General features: G+C 42.6%; 1 protein-coding gene across 4 annotated transcripts in view; it reads right to left on the bottom strand.

Moving 5' to 3' along the window:
• Window positions 1-21,893, bottom strand: part of prkar1b (protein kinase, cAMP-dependent, regulatory, type I, beta) — a 79,928-nt gene that overhangs the window by 33,351 nt on the left and 24,684 nt on the right. The window lies entirely within an intron of this gene.

The raw sequence follows: 21,893 nt of genomic DNA on the forward strand, positions 1-21,893 counted from the left end.
ACACGTCAGATTCTCACTCATAACTGAGGTAAACAGAATTATTTAGCGTGTTATCATAGTAACCCGGAGAGCAGCTTTATGAGGCTGACTAAGGGCTGTACAGTTTAATGTGTGTGTTTAAACAGCCAAAGCTACACACAGAACAACAAACTCACCTCCCAGCAGAGACACAACGGCCTTCGGTTTACATAAACCTGTAAGAAAGCAGAGCCGGCAGAAAACGGGGTGAAGGAGGGGAATTATAAAGCAGTGAGGCCTTCAGGAGCATATTTATGACAGTAAAGCTGCTGCATGCTGCTGTATTCACACAAAAAATAAAGACAAGAGCAGGTCAGGCCAGCTGCTGTCCGTTTCCTCACATCGGTGTCCAGACTCAAAGCCTCGGTACTGAGTGTTGTCTTATGTGGTCAACCCAAACCACAAACAGCCTTTTTTTCAACACTCAATCAAAACCGTAGTCTATTTCAAAACTACAGGGTTTCCTGAATGATGCAGCTGGATATACAGCTGCTGGAGGGCTGATTTTAGCAGATAAAATGAGAGAAAGTGCAGTAATTTAAGGATTTGATGCTTTTAGACTACAGAGCATGATTAACTAACTGCACTGGAAACACACATATGAAGAGAAGGAATCCTATTAATAGACATTTAATAATGTCTAAAAAAGCCTATTGTACAGATTTATTCATTTGGATCAACATCACACTACTTTTTATCCCCCACCGGCCGTAGGCACAGAGGGGGGTATTGGCGTGGGCACGTCCGTCCGTCCGTCCGTCCGTCCGTCCGTCCGTACGTACGTCCACATTTCGTTTCCGGAGCATATCTCTGAAACTACTTGAGGGATTTCATTCATATTGCACCCAGGCCATCTTATGTGGCTTTTGGGGTGTATGACCTTGACCTGATTTTCAAGGTCATAGTGAGGCACTCCAAATATTTTTTGGTTTCCGGATCATATCTCAGAAACTAGTTGAGGGATTTCATTCATATTGCACACACTAAGCCTGTTGGTAATGTAGATGTGCCTTTTGAGGTGCATGACCTTGACCTGACTGTTTGCTTTTTTTATTGTAGTGAAGATGTATCATTTTGTTGGTGTATCGTCCAGTATATATTATTATTTCTTGCACTTAGAGGCACTATATATAAGGCGGGGGATGTTTTAAGCGGAGAGTGTTTATTACAAGGTTCTACTGTTTGGATATTTGCTGGAGGTGATGACAGAAGATGTAAAGGAAAAAGAAAAACTTCCCTTTCCAAACTTCAGCAGAGCTTTTCCTCTGTATGTGGTCCGACAAACACCATAAACTCCAACACACACTTTTACTTTGCCACGGTCTGCTGAACTCTGGAGACTTTTTAAAACCCTTCAGGTAGAATTTAACAGCAATGAACTGCTAAAGGTAGTTTGGTTTCAAGGATCTGATATGGGATAACACTCACATACGTCTCCACAAGTTGTGTGTGATTAAAAGCTGTATGTGGAGCCAGCAGAGGGCAGGGAGCACGCTGTGTTAAACCCACACACCTGGCTCTGGGGGTTTATAAGGGCTGTAAATGCATCCTGTTGCCTTAAAGTGTAGACGAGTGTCTCAGTAAATGAAGAAGCGAAGCACCTGAGGGCCAGTGACCTGCAGACGTCTGCTGAAACCTGCTGAAGGAAAGTGATCAGACCACCTGAGGAGAAGCAGAAAGTGAGAGAGCTGGAAAGTCTCTAGGTTTTCTTACATCCGATCCCTGTCACGTAAAAAATGCTCCAGTGCTGTTAAAAAAAAATCACTGCTTGTCCTTAGTTGTGGGTCATTCCAGAACTGGAAGACATTTTCCCTCCCATTTCACATAATCCATGTAGAAAACACTAAAACATGCAGCAGTTGTGTAAATGTTCTTGTCCTGAGACCAAATCTACAAAAACTAGGAGAAAAGAATGATTGAAAATATTTTTAAAATACCAGATAAGTCTGGAGTTCCTCCTAAAATGACATTTTTCTCTTGTCCCATCCCCCTGATGACCAAACTGAATCTTTAATAAAACAGTTAGAATCTAATTTAAATCTCCTTTTTTGATTTATTTTTTTTCATTGATGTCTGTAATTGTGGGAACATTTTCTAATCAACATAATATTTTAAATAATAATACAAGGAACGTGTCCCACAACATATTAGCATGACCCGGTGATGATGTTTTTGTCGTTTTGTGTCTCATTTTTCTTATTTTCTGTCTTGTTTTTGTCATTTCCATCCTCTAACAGTGTTCCTAAAGAATGTGTAGATCAAAGCTATGTCCTCTCTTCTATTTTCCATCTTTTCATCCATTGTCAGCCTTGACTGAATGTCTCTCTCTACCTCATATTATCAGGATCAGACTCATTCTTTGGACTGTTTTCCATCAGTCAGTTTGTCCTCTTGGTCAGCAGTAACAGCTAGCTAAATATCTAGCTTCTACTGATGAGAAAAAGATCACATTAGCATGGATTAGCAACCCTGTTACTGTGATTAGAGTAGGGTTAGCAAACAGCACAGAAAACATGGAATAAAAATGCTACCATTGATGTGGAAGCTGAGACAATCAATACCTATTATTGATGAATATGGAGCAGAACACTGGAGAAGAGAAGGTTTATTTTATAAACGTGCTGAAGCCTCAATGTCCTCCAGTTCTGGAATGATCCATACGTTTACGTCCAACTACAGCATGTTAGACGTCTAACAGATGGAAAACAACTTGACGTCTATATTTCTTTATATTTACATGGCAGAGAGATGCAGATTTTTGTGATTCAGCTCTATAAAAATGTCCCTGACCAATAAACTACCTGTGTGGAGTATTTAACTGATGCCTTCATGGACTCTCTTGTGGTTTCCACACCTGTTTAACCTGCAGTAGCTGCTGTTGGTGTGAAATGAAGCACGGCACTACAAAGGTCTACTTCTTGCCTATTTTAAACCTAATTTTTGGTGAAATCTGACAGACTCTGAACAGCTGCTGTGTTTTCAGTCTGAAAACCCGAATCAAAGGTCAGAGCTGAGGAAGTGGTCGAGGACCAATTAAATCTAGGAGGAGCTGTAAAACCACAGCTTTAAATCCCTGTCAGATACCACTCCCATCAGTTCTGTCAGTAAGCGGTCAGCTGTAACTGAGGTGTGAGACGAGCAAAGGAACATATAAATCCAGGAGAGCACGTTAATGAGGAGGCTGCTGGTGGAAAACACCAGCTGATGCTACATCTATAGGAGCTACTGAAATAGTTAACAAAAAAAACACCTCCAGTGATTGAAACAATCAGCACGATGCAGGGAGGGATCGCCAGTTCAGAGGACAGACTAACACAGAGTGAAACCTCTGAGCTGGTTTGAATCAGTGATATTCAGATAATAACATCAGTCTGCCGTGGCTCAGACACCATGGACCTGCTAGCCTGCTAGCCTGCTAACGCCAGTCCATGAGAGGCTAGTCCATCTGTTGTCTCTGGCTTGGAGAGACAAAATCAGCAGAAGAGGAACAGAAAGAGGTGTTTCATTGGAAAGAGAAAAGTGTGGAGAAGCACCCAGAGCTCAGGCCTTCTACCACACCAAAGCTAATCAACCTTTTCACACCGGTTTTTATGCACGTCTAAAAGGGCAGCTCTACAACAACTGATAATGATGTGAACGTTGAACAGTCTCATTCTCTGCTTAAAGCACAGCATCTTTGGGAAAACACGCTCAGAAGTTTACACCTTGATGTTGGCATCAAGTGAGAGCTGGAGGAAAGGAGGACGAGAGAGGAGGAATTAGAATTCCTTTTATTGTCATTGTACCAGTACAACGAAATTTAAAAAAGGAAGAGTGAGGAAGAAGAGTGAGGAAGAGGAGGTAGTTGAAGGGAGGATGTGAGGAGAAAGACAGAAAAACTACCACCAGACTCTGACAGTATCTTCATGGTAAGTTTATGCCTGTTTAGACTCTCTGAGGTTTAAAAGACCTTCTATAACCTTCATCCTGTTTCCATCTTGCTATTCCTCTAGAAACACAGAGAGAACAGCTGCATCTCAAATCCATTCTCCCCTCTAACAGTTCTAAGAACAGCTCCAGTCTGGTTTCCACCAAAGCCCAGAAACACCTCTACTCAGAACAACTAATGACCTCCTGATGGTAGCAGACTCCAGACTCTTTTCCATCCTCATCCTCCTCCACCTGAGTGCAGCTTCTGACACCATCTCCCATCCATCCTGCTCCACAGACTGGCATCCATCCATCGGGTTATCATGCACACCCCTGGACGGGTTCACATCGCATCACTCTGGATGCACTCAGTTCATTCAGCTAAGAACTTCTACATCCCAGCATCTCCCGTCTCCTCTGGTGTTCCCCAAGGCTCTATTCTGGGTCCCATCCTCTTCATCTTTTGTCTTCTTCCCTTTGGTCATATATTTCAGAAATACAACATTCAGTTTCATTTCTATGTGGACGACACCCAGCTTTACCTTTACACCAAACCCTAACCCTAACACTGACCCACTAACCTTAAACTAAACCTACCCTTACGCTGACCCACTAATGTTAACGCTAAGCTAACCCAAGATCCACCCGTTCTAACAAGCCTACTCACTCTGACTTCAATTCCTCTTTTTCTTCTGTTTTTTAAAATTACTGAATTTCCTTCTTTGATTTTTTTTTACATCTTTAAGTTTTATACTGCCATTGTGAATGTGTTTTAACTTTGTGCAGTGCCCTCAGGTGTTTTGAAAGGTGCCTATATATAAAATATATTATGATTATTATTAAAACTGTTACATATTTGTTTATTATTATCACTAAAAAAGCTGAATTATTTTACAGGAGTGGTTCTGTTTCCTATCATTAAACCTTCTCTCTCTGTATTGTGTCTATAAATAATTTTAAAGGTTTCAGGCAGACTGAGAAAAAGGATAAAAATAAAGTCTGGTTGACATATTCAGCTGGATCTCAGACTAGTTTGTTGAGTTGTAGAGGCTCCTGCTGTTGTGTGTTTTCTAGCCATGATGTCAGTCTGAAAACATCACTAACATGTCTGACCCTGCTGCCTCTCCCTTCCACCGGCTACGCTGCTCTTTCTGAACTTCACTGGAACTTTTTTCTGGCATATTTAACTTGTTTTCATCGTGCTGTCAGCCTGGATCACAGTTTCAGTACTCGTGGATTTTCACACTTTTCTAATGCCCCCCTTCCTGTGTTCTTTGCCCCGGGGCAGGAAAAAGCGAAGCTCTTCCTCCACTTAGAGAGAAAAGGGTCAGACTGGATCAGGTGTTGACAGAACGAAGCCTCGACCTCTCTGATGTTTGAAGTGGATGTGACTGGAAGGAGGTGACATATGGAATACAAACACATCATACTGTCATTTAAATTGCATTCTAAGTCATTAGTCTGGTTTAGGCACATGCATGTCTTTTATACTTCTCTTTTCACTTATCGTACTTTTATTTAGAATTTCTCAGATTTAGATTCTGTATTTATCCTCTCACTGTCTAGTTGTTGTTGCTGACCATCGTATCTCTGTTCATATTCTTCATGTCTGTGAGCTCAAACAGCAGTAAAGGCTTCCTGACTCTGATTCCAGTGAATGAACACACACGCATGTTAAACAGATAAAATGACTCCATGCAGTGTGTGCATGCGCTCAGAGCTGTGCCTGTCTTACTTTCTCTCTCACACAAACAGACACGTATCCGGACACGTTGCTGAACATCACAGGACATGCCGCCGTCCCGTGGGCGAGTCTTTTCCTCCCCTCCATACCTCACCCCTCCTCCAGAACACCAGAGCTAAAACCAGAAAAGAGACGCAGACCAGGAAACTCTCATTTGTTGGGATTTAAACCTGAGAGGTATTTACACAACACGGCACATTAGACGTGCACGTTCACACACGCATACATGCACACAAATACAAACACACAAACACATATACACACACGTACACGCTGAAAGTGCAGCTCTGAGCCCAGAGGGAGGAACTGAAGGACTGAAGGGAGGATGATTAGATGGAGAGAAATGAAGGAGGTATTCCCTGTAGAACCGCTAAAGGCTAGAACCGTGTGTGTGTGTGTGTGTGTGTGTGGTGAGGTAATGGTGCACCGGGTCCATGCAGACAGGAGAAATAACTGACATTCACCAGCTGACATCTGACTGACATCAGGCCTTTCTCTCACACCTGAACCCTGTTGAGCAACCAGCTAACACCGTGGAACATGCTAACATTAGCGCCTTTCTAACTGGACGCCTCGTTTCATGAGACTTGACGAAAACCACAACTTTAGACCTGAAAGGTTGAGTTTTTAGGGGAATCATTTGTTACATAAAGTTGCTGCTTCTCCATGCTTCTTGTATCTTTAGAGGTTTTGTGGTTCTGGTGTTGCTGAAGAAGAAGTTCCAGGGTTCTGATGGTTCTGTGTAGAGTGTAACTGATGCTTGGCCCAACCTCAGCGGTGATAATCTGCAGCCGCTCACAACCTCCAGCAGGACCGATAGATAATGGAGGGACTGACGAGTGGTTAGGGTGTGCACTGTAAGGATACTGAAAATACTCCATCACCTCAGCAGGTATTCCAACGAGGAATTAAACAAAGTGACAGAGGTGAAGTTCAAAGCTTCATTTTATGACCTCAGCAGGTTTTAGTGAGTTTATCCTGCTTCTTATTCTGGCCTTTAACAAAACAGAGCAATGAAAAGAGAAGCAGATACCGTCAGAATGCTGTTTAACTTCTCGTCCCACCAACAACACCAAGCGTGGCAGAAAAGAGATGAAGAAATCAAAGACGTGGAACAGGTTTTCTATTTCCTGTTTCCTTCAACTATTTCCATCACCAATGGAGAGTCGCCTGTTTTTCTGAATTAACCCGTCAGATCTCTGTCTCTCACTCATCTCAGTTCCTTCGGTTGTTTTGTGTCACAACGTCTTGCTAGTTGGTGATTGACGTCATCCAGCAGATCTCTCTGTCAGATCAATGGATCATATTAACTTTCCACAAAGATGTGAAGCAAAACAGCAATTGTAATCCTAAAAACTGTGCATTTTTCTTGAAGTTTTAAAGGAAACTATGACCTGTAAAGCCCAGCGGCTCTATGTTGGCCTAAAATCAGCCACACTAACCATGAGATGCTCCATACTGAAGCTTATCAAGCATGGAAATGGGCCGAGCTGTAATCTAAATGAAACTCAAACAGAGTGACACCAGTGAGGAGGTCATGGGAGAATTAACACACTATAACAAGACTGTTGTCTGTGACTGTGCACTGGAACCTATCGCAGTAGTGTAGACAAAGCAGACGGGATGTATACAAAAGGAGGCCATGGGCCAACCCGGCTATTCTGCAAGGCGCGAGGCTGCTCTGGCCCCAGCCAGTGTGTGGTGGTCAGTGTGTGGGTTGTATTTCTGGCCTGGATGAGCTATAAAGGCACTGAAGAGTTGCAGGAATATCATGTCCTCACAGCGTTAGCAAACACTCGGTAGGAAGCTGCTGTCACGCTGAACACGGATGCATTTAGCCTACATATCGATATGAAGTAACCGTGACACCGTCCATAATCACAGATGACCAGAGTCAGTCGTGACCACGACACACTCTGATGCTTCAGTCTAGAAGTGTTAACGCATTAAAACATGTTCTCCTCCTGAGCTACACGACCTCTGGGGTTCCTGTTTGGGAACACTGAGGTGATTCCTGACTTCTTCCACTGCGGACATTTGATCTGAGATGTTCAGATCCACAACAGAGGCCAGCTTCTCCAGTTTACTGAAACATGAATGTGGAGAGAACATTCTTGTACGTTCTTTGCATTTTCTTTCATCTACTTCCTGTTCTGTGATGATGTCACTTCCTTCCAAATCTGCTGCATCATGTTTATTTTTGCCTCCATGATTTTTAGTAACTTTCAACAATAAGGACATTTCCAGGTGAACTGTAGTGTAAGTACATCATGTCTTGCACAGTTCCTGTGCGCATGTTCGTGAAAATGCATCTACACACAGACAGACAACAACACAATCGCACACAGACACACACTCTCACACTGATGGTCTGAGCAGCTGAAGGGCAGAGATGAATCATAGCTGGTTGGAAAACTGTCCTGCACTCTGGGGTTCGTTTTGGAGGGAACTCAGAGCCGTGAAAGGACTCCAGACACCGACATCACCGCATTTCTCACTGCGTTCTGGAGAATGTGATGAAGAACTGGACGGAGTGGAGGACGGAGGAGGCAGCAGGGGACAGGTTGGAACACAGCAGAGGCTACCAGAGAGGACAAAAGTTTCCAGCTATCTGTGCAGCCCAGTGTGTTTGTGCATACATGTGTGCACTTGCTGCCATGCGTGTTTGAGTGTGTTTTTCTCAACTAGCATGCAAACATTTGGCTTGGCTGATACGGACTTCCTACAACTGATACGTCTGCGCGCTGAAGGTGAAGCTGCGGAGCTGCAGCGTGCTGGGGGAGGTGAGGCTGCTGGATGGTGGAGGTTCAGTCAGGCCTGCAGCTCTCCTGTGGTGAGTGACCTCATCGCCTGGCCCCTGGCATTGTGGCAGCAGCACAAAGCCATGCAGGGGACGGAGGGACGGTGGGGGAGGGCCTGGACGTGGACGGGAATGAGGCTGCAGCACTGTCAGGAAGAGAAAGTACTAAAAACGGGGAAAGGGGGACCACCGGGCTGTCAGGAAAGCATGCATGAGAACACACAGGAAACACAAACACACAGACTACACAACACACAACACAAACCTGCTAATTATTTCACGGTGCGTACGAAGCCGTCATAAAATACAGATCAGAGTCAAACATCCTCACTACGCTCCACCTGAACACACAACCATGACCATAAAGCCAACACACACACACACACACACACACACACACACACACACACACACACACACACAGACACACACACAGACACACACACACACACACACAGACACACACACACACAGACACACACACACACACACAGACACACACACAGACACACACACACACAGACATACACACACACACACACACACACACACACACACACACACAGACACACACACAGACACACACACACACACACACACACACACACAGACACAGACACACACACACACACACACACACACACACACACAGACACAGACACACACACACACACACACACACACACACAGACATACACACACACACACACACACACACACACACACACACACACAGACACACACAGACACACACACACACACACACACACACACACACAGACACAGACACAGACACACACACACACACACACACACACACACACACACACACACACAGGTTCAGGTGGGACAGTCCTCCACTCATTCTGTCTCTATGTCCTGTTGTCCAGCAGCTCCGTGTCCAAGAAGGACAGTCTGCTGAGGTCCACCTAACACAGTTATCTAAACCAGGGGTGTCCAACATGAGGCCCGTGGTCCAAAAGTGGTCCTCCAGAGGGTCCAATCCGGTCCTCAAAGTGTAAAAATTACACAGAAGACATTAATTGCAGATTATAAATTAGTAAAACTATAAATTTAAAATCATTTCTAGACCATGACAAGTTGTTTGATCTTAAAGTAAAATACTAGATTGCTCATTGTCCTTTTGCTGTTTTGTGTCTCTTTTTTGTAATATTTCGTCTTGTTTTTGTTGTTTTGTGCTTCCTTTTTGTCATATTTTGTTTTGTTTGTGTTGTTTTCGTCTTTTTCTGTCTGACTTTTCTCGTGTTGCTTTTCGTTTTTGTTGTTTCGTGTTTTTTTCTTGCTTGTGTTGTCTTTTTTTTCCTCATTTTGTTTTTCGCTTTTGTCATTTTGAGTCTCATTTTGTAATATTTTGTCTTGTTTTTGTCAGAATTTCTTGTGCTGTCAGTCCATTTTTTGTCATTTTGTTTTTTGCTTTTCTCATTTTTGATCTTATTTGTGTCATTTATGTAACTTTTTGTCTCATTTTTTGTTGCTTTATAATTTTTTGTCTATTTTCTGTCTCTTTTTGCTTTGCTTCGTGTCGTTTGTCTCATTTTTTGTCATTTTGTTTCTCGCTTTTGTCGTTTTGTCTCTCATTTTCTAATATTTTGTCTTGTTTTTGTTGTTTTTGTCTTTTTTGTCAGACTTTTGTCGTTTTTGATCATAAAGTAAATCCTCCATGGTTCAGTTCCAGATGACTAAATGTTGTGTTTCTTTGTAGACACTCTGTGATCTGGAAGTTGTAATGAGGAAATGATAAACTGAGGATGAATGTTGATGAAACTGAATTTATTTTTCTTCATAAATTTCAGATTGTTCATGATGTTTAGTAAAAAGATAATTCCTTAAATGTGAACATTTCTGCACTAAACAAAGGAACCATGAGGAGTTGTGGTTATTTACAGGTTATAATGCTGTGGTTTTACTGGTTTTACTGGAGACCAGACTGGGCTGGATGTGGAACCTGTTAAAATGAGTTCAACATGTCTGTCTTGTTTCTTGTTTCTGACGCGGTACAAATACAACCACACCTCCCTACATGAAGCAATGAGTCCAATGACAGTTAATTATCTGTGTGTGGCAGAAACCCCCCTAGGGGCAGCTCTGTGGTAGCAGCAGACCTCAGTGAAGGGATGGAGATGTAGGTAGGAAGCAGCTGTGCTCTGTAGTTTCAGAAACAGGCTGTCTGTGATATGGATTCATCCACTGTAGCACAGAGCTCAACTTTCAAGTCATTTCCAGCGAGCTATCGGATATGATAATGACGGCCGTGTTCATCTGATACGGCAGACAGTCCTCTATCTCCATCGCTTCCTCTTCGTTGTTTGGTCCCTTCACTCAGGCCTGAGATGGTTAGATAAATTTCCGCTGCATCACAAGAGAGGACGGATCTGTCGGCCAGTTTAAGGCTCTTCTTCTTTGCTGTAAGTTTTCTGTCTTCACTGTCCGCTGCAGGATTGTTTTTAAGATCTTGTTGCTTGTTTTTAAGGTGTTAAATGGGTCGGCACCTTAATATTTATCTAATTTATCCATGCTCTAGTTTTATCGCTGAGGTCAGCCGATCAGATGGTCCTTAAAGCTTCCAGATCCAGACTCAGAAACAGAAACAGAGGCAACCAGAGCTTTTCTGGAGCTCCATCCAGTCTGTGGAACTTCTTACCAGTTCAGATTAGAGACCCGCTTGGTCTCCTGAAACCTTCAACCCCTCCTGAAGACACATACATACTCTCTGGCTTTTATTTGAGCAGTTTTATCTTGCTCTGTATGTTTTCTCAGATTATGTTTGTTTCTATTTAGATCTGTATAGTACTTTGGTTGTATTTAAATGTGCTTTATAAATAAAGTTGACTTGACTGAACTGATTTATTACTCCACCAAGGAACGCTGGGGAGTTACGTGATGATGGCGCTGGTCCGTCTGTCTGTCTGTCTGTCTGTCAGCAACATCACTCAAAAACAGATTAATTGATTGGGATTAAATTTCCAGGGAACATCAGAAATGACACAAGGACCAAGTGATCAGATTCTGGCAGTGATGCAGCTTATAGTCTGGATCCATGGATTGGTTAAAGATTTCTGTATCATTGCCAGATAGCGACACGGCGTCACTGTAACCATGACAACCAGTGAACACTACATCAGCTGATTGTGATCCTACTACAAATCCACCTCTGAGGACTTATCAGGACTTATCCATCAGAAATGATCCAAGGAACAGCTGATTAAACTGTGGGGGTGTTTCTGAGTCGCCCGCTACATGTTTAGGTCATATGATTCGGTATCCGTACATAACGTACACATACAGAACACACGCCTGTGCTCAGAGCAAGGTCATTTTGTGTTTGTGGGTTCATCTATACTAAATGGACACATTCTATGATGCTGTGATTTCTGATCATCAATGACTGATAAACAAAAATGCTGTGTTTCTGCCATATGGGGAATGAGCAGCCTTGGAGGAGGACGGAGATCTCTGAGGGCTTTTCTAGTTTATTATTGCTTTTGCACCTCTTAAAGCACACACACCACACACACACACACACACACACACACACCCACACCACACACACACACACACCACACACTCTCTGAAGATGTCTTCTGTCCGTCGGCGGGTGCAGAGGTCGGGGTTTAGGGGTCAAAGGTCGACTAATCAGTCACTTCATCAACTCATTACTCTGCTTGTTAATTAGAGGATTAAAGCCTTCAGGATGAGGTAACCTCCCCCTGCTTTAAAATGCAGTTATCTAACTGTTGTGGTACTTCTCATGGAATACTGTAAAACTGGTTTACTTCTCTGGATAAATCACTGCTTTCGTTTGATTTACGTTCAGGTCCTGACCTGAAAGATTTAACTACTCCTGTTAACAGATGGCAACCGCATTCTAGAAGAGCGCAAACTCTGCCAAGACCGCTCAAGAAATGGGATAAACAGGGTTTCCTCATGCCTGCCAGACTATTTATGTGGATTTACAGAGAGCAGGACTTCCAGTCCCCAGGAGACGGTTCAGCGGTATGAGGGCATCAGACTAATGCAGGCCGACAGAAGCACTCGATGAGCATACATGTGTCTCTATTTGTGTGTTTAGTTTGTGTCGAGGGGAAATAAAAGCCTTTCTGAAAGATTTCCCAGAGGCCTCTTGAAGACCTGCTCCCGTCTGGTTTCTCTCCGTCGCTGTTCGTTCTCAGAAAGAGCAGATCATCAAGGTCATTTAGGCAGTGAAAGAAGCAGGGCGATGCTAGCACACAGCCCTGTCGCTATCACACGTCTCACTTCATATCACCTCAGGAGGAAGTCAGATAAGAAGCACTGTTGGAGCAGGAAAGAAGAAAGAGTGTTTAAGCAGGTCAACATATTAAAACACCGAGTCTCAGTGGCTGTTTAACCCTGCAGAGCCCAGAGTAGATTCATGTCTGATTGGTGGTAGAAGAGAAACCAGATCAGACAGATCCATCATTCTATCTGCATATAAAATCTGGACATTAAAAAAATCTTTATAAACAGACCACAGGATAGTGTGCGACTACTTAATAATCTGAGGGATACAGCTATGCTATTTCTGTATTATGAACCATATGTGAAAAAAGGTTTATTCACAGGTTTATTGCACTTTTTAGCACTTTATCGTAGTAGTTAAGATACAAGTCAATATATATATTGATGTAAAGCAAATAAAAAGACCCTTAAAAATGGTACTACAATGTGTAAAAAGGTAAGAATCTGTCCTGGTGGACTGGCACAATGACAGGTCTTAAAGGGTTAACAGGGGGAGATGGGGCAAACAGGCTACGTGTGCACTTACATGTGCATGTACGTGTGCATGTACGTGTGCATGTACGTGTGCATGTACAACAATAAGGATGTGATGTTGGACTATATCCAATAGATGCAAAACAGTACGACCTGATTCTCTTTTCATTCCCTATTAAACCTTTATCTGAGAATCTAAAGGCCGATAATCGTTCATCCAGATGGTGAAACGAGATAAACATGATAACTGCTGTACAGGCGTTGAGACAGGTGGCTCCCCACTGATTTGGGTGTGAGCAAAGCAGCTCCACTCAAAGTGAAGTCAAACACCTGTTCCTGGCTTATCTGGTGTCTGTTTGTCCGGTCAGATCTTAACGAGGTCATTACAGCAGCTAATGGGCAGCAAACAGAAGACGTGACAACAGAGACCAGCCAAGGTCAGACAGATGATGAAACACTGTCCTCTGAGCTTTACAGTGGACGTTCACCCTCCTCTGGGCTTCTGCTAATATTCCTAACTTTGCACTTTGGTGACATTGGTGTAAGAAATCTGAGACAGCATCAAAATAAACTTGCTGCCTTTTCCTGTTAACCTGCAAATAACGATGAATCTGAGCATTTATAAACATTTAAACCACAAACAAATGACACCATGTTAGCTCCGTGGCATAAAGAGCAGCTTTTTTCGAAGTAGATGCAACAAGCAGAGCAGGAAAGCAAAGGTCTGAAAACTTCTCCTCAGGAGTGGAAACCAGACCAGCAGCTGAGTGTAGAAGAAGTCTGATGAACCAAAGGTGGAGAGAATGAAACATGGAGGTGGGATCAGTAATGTCTGGAGGTGTTTGTGAATATTCTGGAGTTGCATTCTTCACAGACTTGCTCCACGATCACAGTTAGATCTGTGTGGAAAACAGTTTATTCTTATCTCATATCAGGTTGAAATGTGTGCAGCTGGAGTACATGCTGTCATTACAGCAAGATGTGGAGCAAACCCAGCCCTAAAATATGGGGAAATTTATCTTGATATAATATTTATATGACATATTTTATATTTATACTACCAATCAAAAGTCTAGGGTCCCTTACAAATGTCCTTATTGTTGAAAGAAAATCATTTTTTCAGTGAAGACACCATTAAATGAATGGTAATCCAGAGTAGACATAGTTAATGTGGTAAATGACTATTGTAGCTGTAAACATCTGATTTTTAATGGAATATCTCCATAGGGGTACAGAGGAACATTTCCAGCAACCATCATTCCTGTGTTCTAATGCTACATTGTGTTAGCTAATGGTGCTGAAAAGGCTCATTGATGGTTAGAAAACCCTTGTACAGTTATGTTAGCACATGGATAAAAGTGGGAGTTTAATGGACAACATGGAATTATCTGGATGACCCCAACTGTTCAACAGTGGTGCAGATCTTTATGATAATTGGAGCTCTTTTTGGGGAAAACCTGGTCTGATTAGGAGAGACGGCATCCATCCCACTTTGGCTGGTTGCAGCTCTCATTTCTAGGATATGGCTGATTTATTAGTACTCCTAAAGCATGACAACCCAGAGTTAAGACCAGGATGCAGAGCTGTAGTCTTACCACACCTCTCTGCAGTTTCCTCACAGCTGTCACCCTTCCAGTAATTCAGTTAACTTTATTGAGACTGTGTCTGTCCCCGACCACCAAAAATTCAATAAATTACACAAATCAAAAATATACAAAAGAAATAGTAACCACAAAAATTTAATAAAATTAATACCACTATTTCAACAGACACAGAGACAGGAAAATTAAATGTGGTCTGTTAAATATTAGATCTCTCTGGTCTAAATCTCTGCTAGTAAATGAGTTGATAACTGATCACCAGATTGATTTGTTCTGTTTGACTGAAACCTGGTTGCAGCAGGAAGAATTGTTCGCCTAAACGAATCAACTCCCCCTAGTCATATTAACTGTCATATTCCTCGAATCACAGGCCGAGGAGGAGGAGTAGCAGCAATCTACCATTCTAGTTTAAAATTGAACCAGAGGCCTAAACCTGATTACAGCTCATTTGAAAATCTCACTCTTAGTCTCTCTCATCCAAATTTGAAAGCTCAGAAACCAGTTTTATTTGTTGTTATATATCGTCCTCCTGCTCCTTATTCTGAGTTTTTATCTCAATTCTCAGACTTTTTATCTGAATTAGTGCTCAGTTCAGACAAAGTTATTATTGTGGGTGACTTTAACATTCATGTTGACGTAGACAGCGACAGCCTTACAACAGCTTTTAATTCATTATTAGACTCAACATGTAATAAACCAACTCATAGTTTTAATCACACTCTTGACCTTGTCCTGACTTATGGCATAGAAATTGAAGAGTTAACAGTATTTCGCCCAGAACCCTCTTCTTTCTGACCATTTTATGATAACATTTCAATTTAAAGTAAAGGATTGTTTAGCAGCTGAGAACAAATATCATTACAGTAGGTGTTTGTCTGACAATTCAGTATCTAAATTTAAGGAAATAATACCCTCACTGTTTACTTCAGCAACATTTACTGATAAATCAGAAGGCAATTATTATTATTTTACCCCCACAGAAGTGGATTATTTTGTTAATAATGCTTCAGCCTCACTGCGTACAACTCTTGATAGTGTTGCACCTGTAAAAAAGAAAGTTATATCTCAGAGAAGACTTGCTCCTTGGTATAATTCCCAGCTGCGGACTTTAAAGCAGGCATCCCGAAAGCTGGAAAGAAAGTGGTATTCCACTAATTCAGAGTGTATGTGGCTTGGAAAAATAGTCTAGTAATCTATAAAAAAGCTCTTCGTAATGCCAGGACAACTTATTATTCATCTTTAATAGATGAGAACAAGAACAACCCTAGGTTTCTCTTTAGCACTGTAGCCAGGCTGACAAAGAGTCAGAGCTCTGTTGAACCTTGTATTCCTTTAGCTTTAACCAGTAACGACTTCATGGAGCTTCTTACCACCGAGTAAAATACTTCTGATTAGAGATTAAAATTAATCTGGGCCCTTCCTACAAATGTCACAGATGCTTTTGAATTGGCTGTTAGACCTGATGAATCTTAGAATTCTTCACTCCTATATTGTCTCTCTGAACTAATTCAACAGTTTCTACATCCAAACCATCAACATGTCTTTTAGATCCTATCCCAACTAGACTCTTCAAGGAGATTTTACCTTTAATTAATTCTTCAATGTTAGATCTGATTATCTCTCTCTAGTAACAGGCTATGTACCACAGGCTTTTAAGGTTGCTGTCATCAAACCTTTGCTTAAAAAGCCCACTTTAGATCCAGATGTGTTAGCTAACTATAGACCGATATCCAACCTACCATTTCTCTCTAAAATTCTGGAAAGAACAGTTGCAAATCAATTATGTGAACACTTACAAAGGAATAATTGTTTGAAATGTTTCAGTCAGGCTTCAGAGTGCATCATAGCACAGAAACAGCTCTAGTGAAAGTTACTAATGACCTTCTCATAGCATCAGATAATGGACTAGTCTCTATACTTGTTTTGTTAGATCTTAGTGCAGCGTTTGACACAATCGACCACAACATTTTATTACAGCGTCTAGAACATTCAATTGGCATTAAAGGGACAGCACTGGACTGGTTTAAATCCTACTTATCAGATAGGTTCCAGTTTGTGCATGTCAACAATAACTCTTCTGAGCATACTAAAGTTAATCATGGAGTTCCTCAGGGTTCTGTCTTAGGACCGATACTTTTCACATTATACATGCTTCCTTTAGGCAATATTATTAGGAAGCATTATATTAACTTCCATTGTTATGCAGATGAACACACAATTGTATTTATCTATGAGCCAGATGAAACTGATCAGTTAGCTAGACCTGCAAGATTGTCCTTAAGACATTAAAACCTGGATGACTTTTAACTTCCTACTGCTAAATTCAGGACAAAACTGAAGTCATTGTATTTGGCCCCAAACATCTTAGAAACTCGCTTTCAAAGCAAAATAGTTACTCTGGATGGCATCACATTGGCCTCCAGTACTACTGTGAGGAATCTTGGAGTTATTTTTGACCAGGACATGTCCTTTAACTCACACATAAAGCAAGTCTGTAGGACTTCCTTTTTTCACCTGCGTAATATTGTAAAAATCAGGAACATTCTGTCTCAGAGTGATGCAGAAAAATTAGTTCATGCTTTTGTTACTTCCAGGCTTGACTATTGCAATTCCTTATTATCGGGTTGTCCAAATAGTTCTCTTAAACATCTACAGTTGATCCAAAACGCTGCTGCGAGAGTACTGACAGGAGTTAGCAAAAGAGATCATATTTCCCCTATACTTGCTTCTCTTCACTGGCTTCCTGTTAAATCCAGAATAGAATTTAAATCCTTCTTCTGACATATAAAGCTCTTAATAACCAATCTCCATCATATCTTAAAGATCTGATAGTACCTTATTATCCTAGTAGAACTCTTCGCTCTCAAGCTGCAGGCTTACTTGTTGTTCCTAGAATTTCTAAAAGTAGAATGGGAGGCAGAGTCTTCAGTTATCAGCTCCTCTCCTGTGGAACCTGCTCCCAGTTTGGGTTCGGGAGGCAGACACCCTCTCTATTTTTAAGACCAGGCTTAAAGCGTTCCTTTTTGACAAATCTTATAGTTGGGGCTGACTGGGTGACCCACAGGGGTTCGGCTTGTGTCTTCATTTGCACAGCTGACTCCTTCTTGGACGTCCCTTCGTTCTGCCTCTAGTCATGCTGCTATAGGCCTAGGCTGCTGGGGGACTTTTCTTGACGCACTGAGCCCTTCTCTATCTACCTTTACATTTAATATGTATACCGTTATTGCAGTACATTCACTCTGTTTCCCCCTGTGCTATTTCTCCCGAGTGTCCCTGGTCCCAGAGCTGGATGCTTCAGATCTGTGGTTGATGTTCCACCAGCTGGTCCAGTCCTCCATCATGTCCACTGTGGGATGCTGCTGCTGACCTTCCTCCAGCCCTCTGCTTCCCAACTCCCTTTTCCACCAGTCAACTCTGTATCGCCTTCACTATACTGTTATGCTAACTTACATACTGTTTGAATTTACTGCTAGCTATATATGGAGTATGTTTAATGTCAGAGCCGTACATCATCAGAGTAAACTATGAGTCAGTTTTCAATGTTAGCTTATACTTTGTCTGTGTCACATATCCTGTCATGCATGTATCCAAATGTGTGTTGTGTTTCCTTGCTTTCCCACCCCTCCCTCTTCTCCCATCCCTCCCCCTTGCCCTCTTCTGTCCTTCTCAACCCGCCCGGCCAGCAGGCAGATGGGTCCCCCCTATATAGAGCCGGGTTCTGCTCGAGGTTTTCTTCCCTGTTAAAAGGGTGTTTTTCCTTGCCACTGTCGCCTTTGGGCTTGCTCTGGGGGTCAGGCATTTGGGTTCTGTAAAGCGTCTTGAGACGAGTTGACTGTAATTGACGCTATAATAAATAAAATTGAATTGAATTGAATTGAATCTTCTGAAGGATACTTCTAAATAATACATGTTTCTAATGCTGTAAATATGACAAAACTAGAACGCACTTTTAACTTTAATCTCCTTTAATAACAAAAAAAACTGTTTTGCTGAAATCTATCAGGTGGCAAAATGTGTTTAGATTTCATATCAGACAGCTGAGGAAAGATGGATTACACCACAGACACACACACACACACACAGACACACACAGACACACACACACACACACACAGACACACAGACACACACAGACACACTCACACACACACAGACACACACACACAGACACACACAGACACAACACACACACACACTCACACACACACACACACACACACACACACACACACACACACACACACACACACACACACACACACACACACACACACACACATGTTGTTTTTCTATACCAGTGGGGACTTACCATTGACTCCCATTCATATCTAACTCCTAACCCTTACCCTAACCCTAACCTTAACCATCACCAAATCAATGCCTAACCCTAAACAAACGTTTTTTGCACTTTTACATTTTTTATTAACAACAATATGGCCAAGAAACGGTGTTGCCACCCGTGGGGACCTCATTTTAGGTCCCCACCGTAAGACAAGTCCCCACCTTTATAGCAAATAGTCAGGTCAAAGTCCCCACCGGTATAGCAGAAACAAGTACACACACACACACACACAGACACAGACCACAGACACAGACCACACACACACACACACACACACACACTCACAGACAGACAGACAGACAGACAGACAGACAGATACACACACCACACACACACACACACACACACACACACACACACGGCTGGAGCAGCTCAGACTTTGTGAGGCCGTAAAGTTTGACATATGGAATGGTGGTGTTAATCAAAGACTCCAGCGCTTCCAGCTGCAGCAGAAACACACACTGGGAAAACACTGTGACATGCATGCTTCACAATTTACTGTGTGTGTGTTTCATGTGTGTGAGCTCCTCATGATCATACACTCCCTGTCATCCTCTGCTGGTATCTGTGTGTGTTTGCTTCAGCCTCGTTTTCTGTTCTGATCCTCTTCAGGATCAAAACTACAGTTCACAGACTCTATAGGAAGGATTGTCGGTCCATCTGTAGTCTCACACTGATCTAGTATTAATGATAACTCTTACTGCTTGATGACCTTTGGGGTAGCTGAGTTTTAGGACGGACAGTAAAGAACAGAGGAGCCACATCCCGTCAGAAGATGTGATCTGAACGTTTTTTTTTGTCCTCCTGGATCATTTTCTGCTGTCTGGCTTATTCCTGTAATCACACACACTCCTGTCAGCCCCAACAGAAACTAACGGGCCGGTTTCAGCGCTGTGAACACCCTGGATGACATCTAGTGTGTGATGCTGCTGTACAGACTGCTCTAAACACTGCACTCAGTCATGCACAATGAGATGTGTGTAAATGGAGTCAAGTTCAAATGTAAACTCAGACAATCAACACTTCTGCACCATTTATTTATACGGATCATCTCAGAAAAAGTCAACAAACGGAGCCTAAATGTACTGTAAATTATATACATATTAAAATGTGCACGAAAACTGTGTGTTTTGATTGTTACTGATTAAAATGTGGGATTGGATTGAGCTGTAACCAAAAAATAAATAAAAGACACACGAGAATCCAGCAGAGAATATGACTGCTGCAGAGCCGTTATCATTTTAACAGGAAACCAGAGAATTATAAAGAAAAAGAAAACGCAGCGTCTGTCAACTGAGCTGAAGGAAAGAACAGAGCTTACAGTACGGCCTCCTGGATTCCTAGAAAGTTAGAGTGAAGAAGATGAGATAGATGTGAACCAGAGACAGAGCAACAGAGGATAAGACAAGAGGAAAGTGCTGAGAGGAAAAGGAGAGCAGGAACAAAGAATCCTCATTGTTTTCAATCATGCTCATACTGAAAGGGATGATAGCATAATGTAGCGCTAAACGGCCGAACAATCGAGTGGCGCTCGGCTTACAGAAGCGCTGAGTGACTAATAACACGCACGGCTATCAGCTGCTCCTCACACACTCACCTCAAACAAGGAAGAGGCTGAACAAAAGAACATGCAGCGCAAAGCCAACGAGAACTAAAAAAAACTACTTTCTTCATCTGCATGGCAGCATTAACTTCATCCCCCGTAACTAAATACAGTTTTTCCTGTCGGGTCAAATAAAGGCCTGCATCCAGAGCTACAGTCAGCTTCCACTAGCTTCCCACCAACCAGACCAGAAGTACAACAACATCCATAACATAAAAGTCCAGATGCAGAGATGTAGTCAGACTCCATCTGCTGGTCTGAGGCCTGGCAGATCCAGAGAAACCCGATCTACTTTAAACCGTGACTTCATCAATGCCAGCGACAGAAACATCCACAAGCAAACATTATTCTTCACGCTGAATCAGAGTTTGGCTTGTCTTTCTGTTGTGCTGCCTGTAGGATGAAGGATGTAGCATCGTACTGGAGATGGTTAATAACGGCCAACGTTTGAGAGCGAACATCACAGATGCAGCTTCTCAGGAAAACCTTCTGCCAAGTCTCACCAGTGGGAACATGCAGCGTAATCTACAGCCCTGAGCCATGTGCACAGGCCTTCTGGTTCAATGTGCAGCTTCTCATTAATGCTGGAAGACCACAGTGGGCACACATCCACACATTTGTGTCTGTGGGGGCTCCAGGCGCAACAACCGCAACACAACCGCAATGTGACCGAGCCGCTAGCAGCCGAGCAGCCGAGCAGCCGTCCAGCGTCATCAGCTGGAAGAGAAGAAGAAGAGAAGGAGGGACGCTGTACGATCAGGGAGAGGAAAGGACCAGCTGAGGGCTTCTACGAGCTGCATGTCCATCCACAAATCCCACAACAACGACATCCTTCCCAAGACAACAATCCAGTCCAATAAATTCTACGTCATGCTTTCATCACACAGGCTGGCATGCCAACAGGCCTCAGGTTCATTAAGACCTGATGGTCTCCTGCCACATAGTTTTCTGTTGTAACCCAAATCTGCCACATTAGCCACCCAAGAGCACGTTGTTTCAAGCTGTCCGGAGCTATCACATGTTGCCTCCGGCTCCAGGCCACTTCAGAGGCAGCGACATGCAATCAGAGGCCTGCGTGCCTCGCTCAGGGACGAGGTAGATTGTTAACTGACGAAAGAGTGGAA

Source organism: Acanthochromis polyacanthus, chromosome 21 (genome assembly GCF_021347895.1).
Source record: "Acanthochromis polyacanthus isolate Apoly-LR-REF ecotype Palm Island chromosome 21, KAUST_Apoly_ChrSc, whole genome shotgun sequence".
NCBI lineage: Eukaryota > Metazoa > Chordata > Actinopteri > Pomacentridae > Acanthochromis > Acanthochromis polyacanthus.